Source organism: Urocitellus parryii, chromosome 4, assembly GCF_045843805.1.
Source record: "Urocitellus parryii isolate mUroPar1 chromosome 4, mUroPar1.hap1, whole genome shotgun sequence".
Lineage (NCBI taxonomy): Eukaryota > Metazoa > Chordata > Mammalia > Rodentia > Sciuridae > Urocitellus > Urocitellus parryii.
Window position 1 is genome coordinate 189,864,903 of NC_135534.1, and position 16,020 is coordinate 189,880,922.

Genomic DNA, 16,020 nt, shown 5'->3' on the forward strand with positions numbered 1-16,020 from the left:
ATACATGAGGGAAAGGGGCAGAGTGATATGGGGAGAAGTTCCTGTGCATATTTGAGCAGAGCATGTGGTACACATGGAGGTATATAGGTTTGGGCAAGAGGTGTGATGTCCATGAGTTTAGGATGAGGAACTGGTGGTGGCTCAGCATGTCCTGTGTCAGCTGTGAAGGCTGCAAAGGGCACTGAGCAAATGTGTATATACATGTGTAAGAATAAGGATGGTGGAAGAAATCAGGGGTGTGGTGTTGATAGAATGGGGGGCAAGTATATGGATATGTGGTCAGGATTTATATAAGGGTGGGGTAGGTATGGTGTGGGAATCTAAGAGTGTAATATAAAAGAGAAATGTCTGTGTGAATGGGCTTGGTGTGAGCATGTTTGTGTTTTGTGTGTGAGAGAAAAACTATTGATGGAGTCTAAGTGTGAAGTGTGGACAAAGTGGTGGGGACAAAGTCTGCAAGTGTATGTGACAGGGTATGTAAAGAAATGAGGATTTGATGTAATGTGTGCATTGAATTGAACAGAGTGTAATTGTGTTGGTGGGGGGAGTAGTTTTAGACGTTTGTGCCTAATTATAGATAGGATATGTTTTTTAAAAGTTACTTTTATGTGGCAGGTCATATGCTTTAGACAAGGTGTGAGAGAGAGAGTGTGTGTGCATGTGTTCGTATGCACTAATGCACAAGTATGTTAGGACAAAGTATATATGTGGCAGAGGTAGATCAGTACAAATGTGTTTATGATAACTTTGTTTGGTAAATGTGTGTGTAGTGCAGACCTCATAGTGACAATGAGACCCTAGAAGGAACACTATGTCACAACTGTGCTTTTTTTTCTCTCTCTCTCTCTCTCTGACCTGCTTATTCTATTTCCATTGTACTGATTGTTAATGAAAGAGGACCTTCAGCCCCCTCCCGATGGGTTAGTCATACCCAACAGACAAGTGGGCAGGGAGATTTCAACACCATGCTTCCTCAGTTCTGCCCTGGGTGGGTGGAGAGGATGCCCCCAAGATGTTTTCACCCAGAGGTTTTGTGCCATCATTCTCTCAAAATTTTCTCTTAAAATTTTATTCACTTCTGTCCTGAAAATGTCTGGGCCCATAGTATGTTGGATCCAAAAAGATCCTCAGAGATGTTCTAGCTACTGGTTCCCATTCAGGATAACAGGGGAAGGGACAGTGACTACAACAGAATCTAAGACTGATTGAGAGTGGGAATGGGAGGATGGTTCAGGTTCCAGGCAGTTCTTTAAAAAAAAAAAAATGCTCCTTTCATCATTTGGATGTCATTCTTTCCTCCTCTAATTGAAAAACCGCATTGCTCTGGGCCAGTCCTCTCCTAGAAGAGATAGCCTAAGAACCAGAAAGGGTAGGTATCCAGGCAAGATAAAACAGCATTGTCATCAGCATGGATTTTGCTACCTTGAGATTCTCTGAGCCACCATTGAAGACAGTCACCTTTTGTTACTCGTTAACTTGGGCTTGAACTTGGGCACTCGACCACTGAGCCACTTCCCTAGCCCTATTTTGTATTTTGTTTAGAGTCAGGGTCTCACTGAGTTGCATATTACCTCGCTTTTGCTGAGGCTGGCTTTGAACTCACAATCCCCCTGCCTCAGCCTCCCAAGTGCTGGGATTATAGGCATGCACCACTGCACCTGGTCACTCATTAACATTTTTTAGTTTGTCCAACCCTGAAAACAGCACCTGAATTAAAGAAGCATTCTTTGTGAGGTTAATTAGACAAAGATAATGATGTACTACATTAAAATGTGGGGCAGGGGGGAGATCATAAATATACTACCTGAGTTTCAATAAAAACTGAAAGATGAGCATTATGACATTAGTAAGACACTCTGGTATATGCATTCATAATGGATAAAAATATCAGGTGGTATAGAAAAAGCATTTTAATGCATCAGTGTGTGATCTAGGATGAGACTCTGATCTTCCCAAATTATGAATCAATATGCCTAAGAAAAAATAGAAAAATAAGAAATAGGATTCCTCTGTCCTTTTTGCCTCTCCAATTTGCCCTCACTCTTTACAATGGCCTTCAGATCTAAGCTAGAGAATTTAGAGATAATAATTCTCTGAACCTTTTAAATTTATCTGTCATTTCCTTTCTGCTTTCTTTGATCCCAAGGTTATTCCTCTTCCTGCTCAAAAAGTGAAACAATGGAAAAGAACACATAATTTAGAAGTAAGTAGATATTTCTGTAAATTTTGGCTCCATCTCTTACCTCATGACCCTAGGAAATTTGCTTAACTTCTCTGAGTTTCGGTTTCCCCATCTATAAAACATTATAATACTGACTACTGTATAAAGTTATAAAAATTGAATGATAGTATATATTAAATACATGGCCAAGAAGAAACAGGTAAGTGAATATGAGTCCTATTTCCTTCTCTAACACATACTTTTTTTTTACCTTTACCTGCTATGCCAAATACCATTTGTCCAGTAAAGTCACTGAAGGCAGAAAACACCCCAGACTTCCTCTGCCAGGGGACCCCAGAAGGACCAAGACTAGGGTGAAATAAATGGGGTACTTTTCTTAGGCACATAATTTAAGGAGATATCCAAACTGTTAGTAATCAAGATAAATTCTATTTAATGTGTTTTTTAATAAAAATGAATACTTGGGGGGATGAACATATTCTAAAATTATATAGTAGCCATGGTTGCACAACTTTATGAATAAATTAAAAACCACTGAATTGTACAGTTTGAAAGTATGGGCTTTATAGTTTGTGAATCATATCTCAAAATAAAGCTGTTATAAAAAAATTACACAAAAATGATGAACAAAATGTCAAAATTTAATTTCAATGAAAGTAAAGGTCTAAGGACCACAGATACTGCTTGAGAATCAGTAAGAAGGAAGAAGTGGGGCCACGTGCAGCAAGAAGGAACAGCACACTTCCTGTTTGTAGTGTTCATTTTTCTTTCCCAAGTTATGGGCACCAATTTCCCCGAAAACCTTAACGTCCTCTCAAGTCTCTTTCTTCCCTTTCTTCCTCTTCTCCACAGTTTATAGTGGAGAATGTGTGAGAGAGGAAGAGAAACAGTTTGGTAGCTAAGCTTAATCAGGGGGAGCAAAGCAAAGTCACTCTATTTCAGGCCCATCTCTAATCCAGAAAAGTCTTAAAATAAGGTGAAGGCAATATTAAATTAACAACTGGCACCTGAATTCCTAAGGGAAAAACTTGGAGAGGGAAAGTATCTCCAAATGGTTCAATGGAGAAGGTATTAACTAAGGGCATAGGTATCAGTTGGTATCTGGGCTTGTAGTATCAATCTTGCTACCTTCGTCAATGAGGGGAATTTATCTGGAGAAGACAGTAAAACAGAATAAAACAGCTAATTGTGATGGAAAAGGGAAAAGAGAGAACCTGGAGAAGACATGAGACCAGGTTCTGCATGGGGAGAATGGCGAGAGAGGGATCCCCTGAATGAGCAAATGGGGAGGGACACCCAAAAGACTTTTAAATAAAACAGGAATATCCAACATGAATTTTAAGTGTTGTTTGATGTATTCTGTGATGTAGTATCTCCCCCATAAACTCCATTCTTAAATAAATTCTACGAGTGAATGAGGGGTTGGTGTGGAAGCCAATGGAAGGGCTGAATTGCATGTATAGATTGGTCAGCTCATAATGAAAAATGGGACAGAGGAGGCAGAAGCCCAGCATGAAGAAGACACTATGAGGAGTGATCCCCTTGGGCTGTTCAAAAACCTTACAAAGGGTTCTGGATTCTTATTGTCCTTTGGAATGGGGACAGATGAATCTATTTTGCCTGGTTCTCAAGGATCAGGAAGGTCACATCTGAGATCCAGGTTAGAATTAGCTATACATCCTGTTTAGAATGTCCTGTGGGCTGCACGGAAGAGAGCGGAGAGAATCCTGCAAGTCCATTCTAATGGTATCCAAAAGAAAAGTTGGAGGAAGAAAGAATTGATCAGATTGCTACCAACCATAACTTCAACAAAGTTAATTGAAATACTTGGGGGCCCAATTCTCTGAGGTCCACACCTAAGGTTATTATTTGGCACATTTAGAATATGTCACATTCAAAAATTCAGAATCTGTATCAAGCTCAAGATCTCAGTTGGACAGCCAAGTTTTTAATTTTGATAACCGACATTCCAATTTAAGAACAGATGTTTGCAATATTCCCTTACATAAATGATTCTCTTCTTTCCACCTGACCTTACATTAAAGGAGGTTTCCAATGGGAAATGAGGGTTCAGCATGAACTAAACAGATTCTATAGTTTCATAGCATGCCAGGTGAATTTTTACTGGCTTTTCTATGTCTTTGTGTGTGACCAACAACTTAAAGGTGAATTTTTACTGGCTTTTCTATGTCTTTGTGTGTGACTGACAACTCAATTTTCTTCCCAGAACTTTCTGATCACAGACCATATTGTTTTACTTTGAACAAGCCTCAGAAATACTTACTCCAGCTTAAACCTAAAAATTCAGAGGTGAGGCTCTGGGCATAGGTATTTTTTTAAAGCTCCCAAATTATTTTAATGTTCTGCCTCAGTTGAGGATTGCAGGAACTGAATTGAGGCATGTGTATTTTGAAAAACCCCATCCCTTCCAACTAGTTAAGCTTTGTTTACTAAAATAAGATTTAATATTTTCTAATTCTGTGGATTGAATAAGTCTTTCTATTTTTTTCCTTATCAAAAGCCCAAACTAAGAAATGCAAATTTAGAAATTAATAATCTTGAAGAGTCCTGATAATTTAGTTCCTACAAACAATAATACTTTTACTCTATTGAGACAGTAATTTCATTTATTTGTTTGTTCATTAAATCAATATGTTATTAAGCATCTTTTATGTGCCTATACTCTTCTAAGCACTGAGGATGCAAAAAAGAAACAAGATCCAAGTCCCTGCCCTCAGGAAAAATTGATAAGGTAACAGGGAATTACAATATAGTGTGACCCATGTGAAGAAAGGAGTAAGCATGCGGAACATTTAATTGAATCTTGGAGACTGGGAACGTGTTTCAAGGCACCCACGGACGTGGCTAGGTGAATGAGAAGAACTTAAACCAAAAGAAGATAAGACTCAAAAGAACTGTAACTGCAAAGGCAAGAGGGGTAAGGCCCAAAATCAAACAAGCAAAGAACACTCAAAGATCACAAGTATTGAGTGTGACCACAGCCTAAAATTCAAGATGGGTAATGATTAGAGATAAGACTGAACATGTAAGTAAAAGTCAGACCATGAAGGGCCCTGTGTATCATGCTGTAGTATTTGGAATTTATCCAGGTAGAGTGTCAGAGAAAGATTTTAAAAGTCACTGAAACTGTTACTACTAAGAAAATTGAACACCCCAAGGTCTGAAGAGGTTGTGGAGGTATTGTGATTAGTACTAGGTCTACTAATGCTCTTCTGACCCAGCTATTCTTCTGTAGATTATGTGCCCAACAGAAATGGAAGCTGGTATCCAGCAAAATATGTACAAAAAAAAAATTCATAACATAAAATCTAAAAACCTAGAAGTGACTCAAATATCCATCAATAGTAAAAAGGGCAAGTAAATTGAGATTTATTCATAGAATGAAATATTACATAGCAATAAGAAATACTGAGTTACTTACACATGCCATGTACTATGTGAATGCTATATAATTCTACTTACATGAATTTTTAAAGTAGGCAAAGTAATCTATGATGACAAAAGTCAGAAAAGTAGTTACCTCATAGGTAGGGTATGATTCCATAGGGAGGAAAACTTCTGGAGTTCTATACTTGCTCTGATATACATATTTAGAAACATATCAAGCCATAATTTTAGATTTGGGCCCTTTCTTATACATAAATTTTACCTCAATCAAAATAAAAAGGGGAAGACAATAGCAAAGTTTGCTTTTTAGAGTGGCTATTCTAATTGTAGAATAGAATACATTCCTTAGAAAATGTAGTAGTTATCTCAGTAAGAGATGGTGGTGGCCTGATGGTGTGGGTGAATTTTGCACAGAAAAAGGTAAGGAAAAGAGGGCTTGGCACTTCCTGTGCATGGTGGATGAGGGGGAAAGAAGTGTTAAGAGTGACTCAGAGGATATTGGCTTAGACAACAGGATGGATGGCGATGACATTCTGGAAAAGGGAGTATAGGAGGTAGAACAGGCTTGAATTCATATTTAGTCAATGAGAAAAACTCTGGAAAGAAGAAAAACTGGGTGTGGCCAACTTAGGCCATCCACTCTCTCTAGTTGTTCTGATGAAATGCTCATAATCTTAATTTAAGTCAGCTATATTTTATTGGCACTGGAAGAACAGGCTTGAGCCAGTTGGAGTAGTTGAGGGAAATATTAAGGAGTCACTGTCACCTTGTGAATAGAAATCTGGTTTTGAAAACAAGGTCTGTGAAAAAGAATGGATTTAAAGCAATAGGCTTTAAATTTTCCTAGATGTCAGGTAATGAAAAGGTAAGGGAAGATTATAGCAGAGGAAATAAATATACTATCTTTATCTAAATGGTGAGGAACACAGCTCTTGAGCCTTTGAGAATGCACCTGTTTACATGGTTGTCTAGCATGAGGAATAGTGGGGAAGAATGAGGGTTCAGAGTCAGACAGGTTCAGATCCTATCAATCAAACACCCATATTCCCTCCCTTTTTTGTTAAATGTTGCAAATAATACCCACCTTTCTAGAAGTGGTGTTTAAACAAATCCTATATGTTGAGTATGAATACTCAACACATAAGAGCTCCCCTTTCCTCTTGTTATGTACTAAGTGTGTGCCCCCTTTTCAAGTCATGTAATCAATCCTGAAGGGTAATGACTTACTCTAACTACTTCTCCATAGACCACTATATTTTTTCTGTCTGGTTTTCCAAATTCTATTCTACAGTAGTCATCTTCTCCCTCTAATGTATAATATAAAAAGAGTAACTCTTAGTTATTGTAGGAAGTCTTTTTGTTCTTGTCCATTTCATCTCTAAACTTTCATCTTTCTCCCACTAAAGTGCTATTAAAGATGGGTTTTTATTATTATTATTATTATTATTATTATTATTATTATTATTATCTACTTGTGTTACTAGGGATTTAACCCAGGGCTGCTCTACCACTGAGCTATATCCCAGTCCTTTTAATTTTTTTTTTTTTAAACAGGCTCTTACTAAATTGAGAGGCTGGCCTCAAACTTGGAATCCTGCCTCAGCCTCCTGAGTCACTGAGATTATTGGCATGTGCCACTGTGCCCAGCTAAAGATAGTTTTTTAAGACCCAGAGATTGAATCTTTGGTCTTGATGCTATAGTCTAAAATCATTTTAAAATGTATCAGGATTAGTTTGGTGGCATTTAACCAAAAGTCCTAAAACAACAGTGACTCAAAAATGCAGAAATGTTTTCCTTACTTACATTAAGAAGTCTGGATGCAGGCCTTCCTAGGTTGGCCTGGCAGCTCTTTAGTAACATAAGGATCTTAAGCTACTGTATGTCCTCTGTCCACCATCTGGGTTTTTCATCCTCAAGTTACCTTGCAGTTCAAGATGGCAGCCACAGCTCCAGGCATTTTTTCTTAGCTGTCTTAGCTTGGCCAGAAAGAAGGAAAAATGCATAAGGGCAATTAAGGGTAGTTAAGGGATGAGACAACTTTCTTTACAATGGCCTTTATGAAAGTTCCACTAAAAATTTTCAGTTTAGGGGCTGGGGTTGTGGCTCAGTGGTAGAGTGTTCACCTACCACCTGCGAGGCCCTGGATTCAATCCTCAGCACCACATATAAATAAATAAATAAATAAATAAATAAATAAATGTATTGTGTCCAACTCCAACTAAAAAAAAGAAATATTTTTTTTTTTAAATTTCAGATTTTAAATTTAAAAATTTACATTTTACTGACCAAAATTAGCTTCAAGGAGAGCTGGAAAACAATTCCAGGTGGTAAGATGCCCAGACAAAAATCTGGATTCTGTTTCTAAGGAGTGAAGGGAGAATACATATTGAGGTAGGCAATTAGTACTCTCCTCCCAAGAATTTCATTCATCTAGCAAATATTTATTATATGGCCTTAGTTAGTCACTATTCTGAACATCAAGGGAAAAAGAGAAAGGACAAATCTCTATCTTCATAGCATTTACATTGTAGTGAAATAATAGCATTTATTAAAGTGATTACTATATGGCAGACATGGTTTTAAGAATTTTACTTGTGTTAATTAAGATTTGTAACAATCCTTTGGGATTACCCATACTTCATAGATAAGGAGGAAACTAAGGCAGAGAGAAATTACTAACTGCCCAAATTGACATAAGTCATAATGATAAAACCAAGATTTGGATTCAGACAGACTAACTCCAGAATGTATGCTTATAACTTCTATACTATATTGTTTCTTTTCCATTTCCCCATATGTTGAATTAGCTTTCTTTTCTTGGCTGTGTATGTTTTGGAGACTTTAAATAGTAGGACTCAGTTTTCCCACTTTTCTCTGCTAGTTGCAGGGATCAGTAGAAGGAGGAACTCTTTCTACACCTCTTATCAGGAATGAGTAGGAAAAGGTTGTCACATCAGACCTAGAAAATTATTGGGCTCAGACACCGTACAAGTAGGAAGTATCCTCCTTCCCTTTTTAAGAGCTGTGACTTGGATTGGAGTCAATGATGGCATCACTAGTTGCCCAATCCAGAAACCTGAACATCATCTCTGACTCTTCTCTGTCACTCCTAAGTATAATCAGTTAGTACTTGTAAGGTCAGGCACCGGTGACCAAAAGGAGGCAGATTAAAAGCAGCTGAAGGAGGCTTTATTGAGATTCACTCCCCGGCAAGACCCTCCAGTCCAAGAGAGCGGGTCCAGGAGAATGGCGCCCAGGCTCAGCCAGATTGGAATTTTATTGGGCTTAGGGCAGGCAGGGAGGGCTTGAGACAGGAAAGGGAGGTTTTTAGGGTCCCTTGTCCTCCTGGAGTTCATCGAGGGATCTTGCTGAGATCCATGTCCTTCCAGGGTTGGTCAGGAGACCTCGCTGATTGACAGGTGGTTATGAGGCACCATCATTGCTTGTCTGTCGGCGCCTAATTGGTTGTTCTTTTGTTGTAGGGACAGAAGAGGCAAGGCACCGAAGATAGCAGAAAACAGCTTTATTTGGCTGCAGCCAGGTTCAGAGGGCACAGCTTTTGCTGTAATCAATCCCCTGAACCCCGAGTCCAGGGAGTTTCAAAATTTTATACCCAGCATGTAAGGGGAGGGGCTCAGAAGTTCACAGTCTGCAGAAGGTCACATAAAAGCAGCTTTTTTTTCCCCCACTATTCTGGGCAAGTTAACCTTCAAGGACAATATCTGAGAAGGGGAGAGCTTCTTCTCCCCTTTCTTTCCTCCCCCTGCCAGCTGTTACCATGGAGCCCAATTGTAACTTATCTTAAAAACATAGACATCTCTATGAAGCCCCAGCTCAAGGCCAGAGGCCTTGTTTGCACATTTCTTCAAAGTATTATACTGGATATGTTTGTGAAAAACTAGTAAGGGTTCCAGTACTTGGAGTGCTGGTATCTTCTTGGCCAGTGGCCAATTAAAACAGGGCAACACGAAAATAGGAAGTTTATCTACAATGGACTCTTTTGCAGAGAGTCTTTTGCTGACAGTCCTAAAATCAGTCTGGGTGAAGATTTCTGGAGAGACAAAGTTAAGACTTTTCTGTGGAGAAAGGGGGTGCCACTTCACTTTCACACACGGGTTGCCTGGTGCTTTGTTCCCTTAGCCACCTCAAACCCACCTAACAGTACTTTTGATTGAACCTCCTAAATATTTTGAGAATCTGTCAGCTTATCTCCATCTCCATTGTCACAGCTACAAATCCATGCCACTTCTCTCTTCCCTTGTGATTCAGTAGCCATACATGTGGTGATCCTGCCTCCAATCAGGCCCTTTTGAGTCCACTCTTCATGCTGTATCCAAGTGATCTAATACCCCAAACTGATCCCTCCACCTCCTACTTAAAACCCTTCAATGACTCCACATTGTCCTCAAAATAAAGTCCAAACCCTTCATCTGATTTATGAAGTCTTTCATACTCATAGCAGCTTGAAAGACTATTGCCAAATGGATTCCCCAGGAAGCAGACTTAGACGGAGATGAGCATGCAGAGATTTCTCAGAGTCCTCTTGTGTGTTTCATCTGTGAAGGGAAGGGGAAGAAAGTAAACTGAACAGAGGAAGAAGTTACACTGTGATATAGTCTAAGCTGCCATTTTGTTTCTATCTGAAACTGGGAAAACCATCAGAATTATCCAATTTGGGGTGAGAGGGCTGGGTCTCCATATCTCCATATCAGCCATTGGATATGGGTTGCGCTGAGAAAGAGGGATGACCTGGGAGGGGGTCATTCATCTACCCTACACCCATTTCCACTAATTCCAAGCCCTTTTTAGAATAGTGACCTAACTCAGGACTTCCTTGTGCAACACCTTTGAGTACTCAAGACCTTTTTTTTTTTTTTAAATTTTTTTTTTAAATTTTTTTTTAGTGAGAGAGAGAGAATTGTTAATATTTATTTTTTAGTTCTCGGTGGACACAACATCTTTGTTGGTATGTGGTGCTGAGGATCGAACCCGGGCCGCACGCATGCCAGGCAAGCGCGCTACGGCTTGAGCCACATCCCCAGCCATACTCAAGACCTTTTACCTAGTTTCTCCAGTATGCATTGGAGAGGGCAGGATCAAGGTGGGGCTGACTACCCTCAGGCTCATCTTCCCATTCAACTGCCTCTTACATCCCACACAGGACTCTTGGTTTCCTTATGGGATTTGCATTTTCTGGGTTCTTCGGGGATATCCTTAACCCTATCAGGGGTTTCCTGCCCTGAGCCTTCTTTTACTCCACCACCAACATTGTACCTCCAACAGGTACTCTTAGGAAACTTCCCAGGAAATCAATATCTGAGGTCTAGTTACATCCCCTTCCTTCTCTGCTAATCAGTCCAACAGCTCTTAAATTTATCCTTATTGATCCCACATTGATATAGAAGTTTTATGGTAAAATTCTACCATGAATCCCTGAGCTTTGCCTTTGTTTTTTAAGGCCAATTTTTTATACTTTTTTTAATCTTAAGCATCAAGCTTATGAAGTTGAAAACCGTAATTGTCAAGATTATTGTCTCTGCTATAAATTTATAAAGGACTCCTCAAAAGCTCAAATCTAAGTAATTTAACTGTGTGTGTGTGTGTGTGTGTGTGTGTGTGTGTGTAAATATCTTCCTGCTCTTGGATAGTGGGGAGAATGATCTGAGCAAAAGAGAGAGAGAGAAAAAAAAATAGCCCACATTATTTTAAATCAAATTTTACCCCATTGTACAGGTAAGCCTGCTCTGTTTCACTCTACCTGCTCCCTTGGATCATCTCTCAAATAAGATTACCTGCCTCCAAATCGAGGTTATAAGTTCTGCTTTCAGGGGCATCCATTGAAAGGAAGCATAGTCTTCATAATCACTGAGCAGGCTCCAGAGTGTTCAGGAACAGGCTTATTATGATCTTCCTTGTGGCCCCCTCCTAAACTTTCCACACTGCACCCTGTGCTACAACTCTTATTAAATAGCTGAGCCACTGGATACAGGGTACTTTCTTGGAAATCACATCTGGTATCACCAGGAGACCCTCAAAGTAAGGAACACTTTTCTAAAGTGCAGAACACACTTTGGAAATTGTGTAATTTACCACAGCTCAGAGATGAGTCTGTGACTTTTAATGGCACAGGACTATGGTTCAGGAATTGTGAAAAGGTGGTGCAATAATGAGAACAACTTATAACCATTGTTACAAACCCAAATCTGTCCTGAGGCCTTTTTTTCCTGACAGGACTAACTTCAAGCTTGGTTCAGTACTGCCTCTGTGGCTGGAGAGTTAATTTGCAATTCTACCACTGGAATTATTCCTGGTCATCCCACATCTCAAAGTCAAGGCCAAACTGACCCTCTAGCCTCAGAAAGAAGGGCCATTTTCCCTCCAATTTCATTGTTAAAAACTATGTAAGTCTTCCTTGTCTTTATTATTACTATTATTTTGGTGGACGTACTAGGGATTGAACCCAGAGCCTCAGGCCTTGCTAGGTAATTGCTCTACCGCTGAGCTATATCCCTAGCCCTATGTCTTCTATATTTAACTGAAAAAAGGACACCATTTTCCTAACATAAATGTCAGTGGACAATTGTCAGTGGATTGCCTGGAGGGAATCATAGGCATGATCTGGTTCTTTGGAACCAATAAGACACAGTGCACAAAGTCTGTAATCCCTACCTCTTTAAAAAATGTTTATATTTTGGAAGTCAGTGTTCAGTTTAGGTGAAGTCTGGTAGTCTAATAGTTTCAACATCAGTCATCTCTGAGTCTTTGTAAAACTTATCTTTGTTCCTTTTCAATCCTTTTTTTTATTGAATATTAAAAAATCTTGGCGTCCAGTCTTACCCAGAGTCACCTTGCTACAAATATATAGGAAAGCTAGGCTCAGTGGTGCATGCCTGAAATGCCAGTGACTTGGGAGGCTGAGGAAGGAGGATTGCAAGTTCAAAGCCAGCCTCAGCCATTTAGCAAGGCCCTATGCAACTCAGCGAGACCCTGTCTAAATAAAACATGTAAAGGGGATGTGGCTCAGTGGTTAAGTGCTCTTGGGCTCAATCCCTGGTACCAAAAATAAATAAATAAATAAGTGACAGAAATATGACGTGTTCTAGCTCAAGCAGAAAAAGAATTTATGAGCTCCCATAACAAAATCATGGGAAAGAGATGACGTTTGTCTTTTCAGGGTCACTGGAGCCAAGCAATTGAATGTTGTCATACACACTCCCTCTCCATCTGTCATCTCTGCTTATTTACTCTTTATTGATTCTATTCTCTTAAGCCTCTCCAGTGAAAATGAACAGCAGTTGTGGTCTAATGGTCTTATTGTTTTTTTTTTTTTAAAGTGATTAAAAACAAGAAAAAAAATATTGTATTTATCATAATTGTTATCATTTCTGATACTCATTTCTTTGTGTAGGTCCAGATTTTCATCTGGTATCATATTTTTTCCATCTGGTGAACTTTCTGTAACATTTCTTAATCTATAGAACTTCTGGCAATAAATCCTTTTGAAGCCAGAGTTAAAGATAGGTAGTTAGTGTAGTTAGGTAAACAAATGGAGAATGGAGCCCAGGAAAGCAGAGCAGCACTTGGGGAAACTGAAAGGTTAATGTTCCCAAGGCCCAGAGCCCATCCTAAGGAAATGTTAATGAAGCAGCTCTCAGCAAACCTCTTAGCAAAAGGTGCTAATCAAAAAGCTGCAGCCCCAGGCCCTTCCTGCCCAGATTACTCCTCAGGCCCACCTGTCCCTCACCTTTTGGGCCTTCCCACTTACATTTCATCACTGCTAGATAACAGAACAAATGACAGAAACGTAGGCGACAGGAATACAGGAAAGCTGAAAGTAGACCTTAGCTATAAAAGAGGGAAGACCTCCCCCTTCCATGGATTCCACCTCTTGGGTCCCCTTTTTCCTCCGGGGAGAAGTCTTTTCTGCTGTCCTTTAATATAAAGCTTCTACTTTCCACTCTAACCTTTCCTTGCTTCTCTGGTGTTATACTTCAGCACTGGGGAAGCAAGAACTCATCACCGGTAAACAGCAGTAACACTTTCATCCTTTTTCTTGAGAAAAAGTCTTTAGCCTTTATTTTTGAAAGATATTTTGGCTGGATGTAGGATTCTAGACTTACATTCTTGATTTTTTTTTGTTTTGTTCTATTTCTATTACTTTTCTTTTTAAACATGATGTTTCGTTGTCTTTTGGTTTTCATAGTTTTTAATGATAAATATGCTGTAATTTTTTTCTAATTAAATTTTTTTCTTGTAGTTCTCATCTTTAAAACTCTGAATGCAATTTGTTTCCTCTTGCTACTTTCAAGATTTTTCTCTTTACCCATTCATTTTCAGAAGTTTGACTATGAAGTTACCAGGACTTATAAAGGGTTTTAATGGCCTGATTGTGGTTTTTCTGGGATTTGTGGATCTATGTCTTGTTATCAGAAAACTATTGGCCATTATCTCTTCAAATATTTCTTCTGCCTTGTTCTCTCTTCTTCTGGTACTCCAATTACACATATATTAAGCTTTTTTTTTTTTTTTAGAGAGAGAAAGAATTTCAATATTTAATTTTTAGTTTTCGGCGGGCACAACATCTTTGTTTTGTATGTGGTGCTGAGGATCGAACCCAGGCCTCACGCATGCCAGGCGAGCGCGCTACCGCTTGAGCCACGTCCCCAGCCCCTATATTAAGCTTTTGATATTACAATTCTAAGATACTCTCTTCTGTATTTTTCTCCCCCTCCCCTTCAATGTTTCAGTTTGGACAATTTCTGCAGACATGTCTTCTATTAATCAATTCTTTCCTTAGCTGTATTCAGTCTGCTGCTGGGACCATTAAAGGAATTATTCATTTTCTTCTTAGTGTTTCCATTTCTTTAATGAAATCTACCATCTGTCCATGCATGTTGTGTACCATTTTTCACTAGATTCTTGAATAATTATTCCTGTTGTTTTAAAGTCCCTACATGATAGTTTCATCTGATCTATGTAATCTCTGTGTCTGGTTTTGTTGAGTGTTTTACTTCTGGGTAATGGATAGTTTAATTTCTTGATTTCCATGTAATCCACATTTTTTTTTAAATTTAATGCTAGTCACTGTGCATAGAAAAGAATGAGTTAATGGTACATATGCCAGGAATGAGTTAATGGTACATATGCCAAAAAGTAGGTATAGTTCTTCTTCTGTCAGGCTAATATTATGGAGAATTGAGTCAACCTAGTCTTGAATTGAGCTGAGTTTGGATTTTGTTGTTTTTTCTAGTATCTTTGCTGAACCACAGTCTTCATATTCCTCCAGCAGTTTGTTGCTATTACCTTATGCAAGTGGTACAGCCTATGCCCAGAGAGGGTCTCTCTTTACGCTATTGTACCTCCCTAAGAGGTAGATTGCTGTTGCTTGTTACTTGACACGAGGTTCATAGGAGCAAGCAGCATTCTCTGTTGTTCTGATCCAGCTTCCATTTCAGCCAGGCCCTAAGCTCTTGTGCTCAGAGTTATAGTTCTTTCACATTCCTGTCTCTTCTTCCTATTTCTGCCTTGAGTTCCCATGCCAGTTAAACTCTGCCTTGTATCTATGGTTGGTCTTGGGAATGAGGGAATTTTTTTGTGCTTTCTTAAGGGTAGCAGACCTCAACCTCATTTCAATGAACAATAATAAGCCCATAGGAAGTTTTCTCTTCCTTCCTCAAGGGCAAAGAATTTTTGCTTCTATCCCTTCCACCTCAGCAATAGGTCTTTGCCTTTGTCTTATTGGTAAGATGATTTTCTTCTACTCTTCTCCCAGTGGCAATGGTATTTTTCTTGGCCCTGGTGGTTATCAGAGGCTGGGGGAGGTAGGTAGATGGGAAAAAAACCAATGTTGATCAAAGGGTACAAACTTTCAGTTAGATAGAAGGAATAAGTTTTAGAGACCTATTTCACAGAATGGCCACTATAGTAAATAATTATATTTCAAAATTGCTAAGAAAAGTAGATTTTAAATGTTTTTGCCGTAAAACATAAATATGTTAGGTGATGTATATGTTAATCAGCTTGATGTAATCATTTCACAATGTAAACATATATCAAACCTCACATTGTACTCCATAAATATATACAATTAGCATTTTCCAAATAAAAATAAAATTAAAGAAAAAGAATTACTGCCGCAACCTGTGTGGCCAAACCCTAGAAACCAGTGAGGGGCGATACAGATTAAGAAAGACACCTAAGCATTTACAAAGAAAAAGCTGGACCAGGTGGGACTATGACCTCTGACGGAGGAACAGTGACCCAGAGCTATTACAGCACATTTATCATATAGGTTTTATCATCAAAAGATTATTTGTGGGAAAATTTTTGTAAAGCAGACAGGCTTGAAGTTTGCAGCACATGCAAGATCTTGTGGTTATCTTGCTATGCTCAGAATTCTGTATCCCTGGCAGCTGCTGTCTGAGCTCAA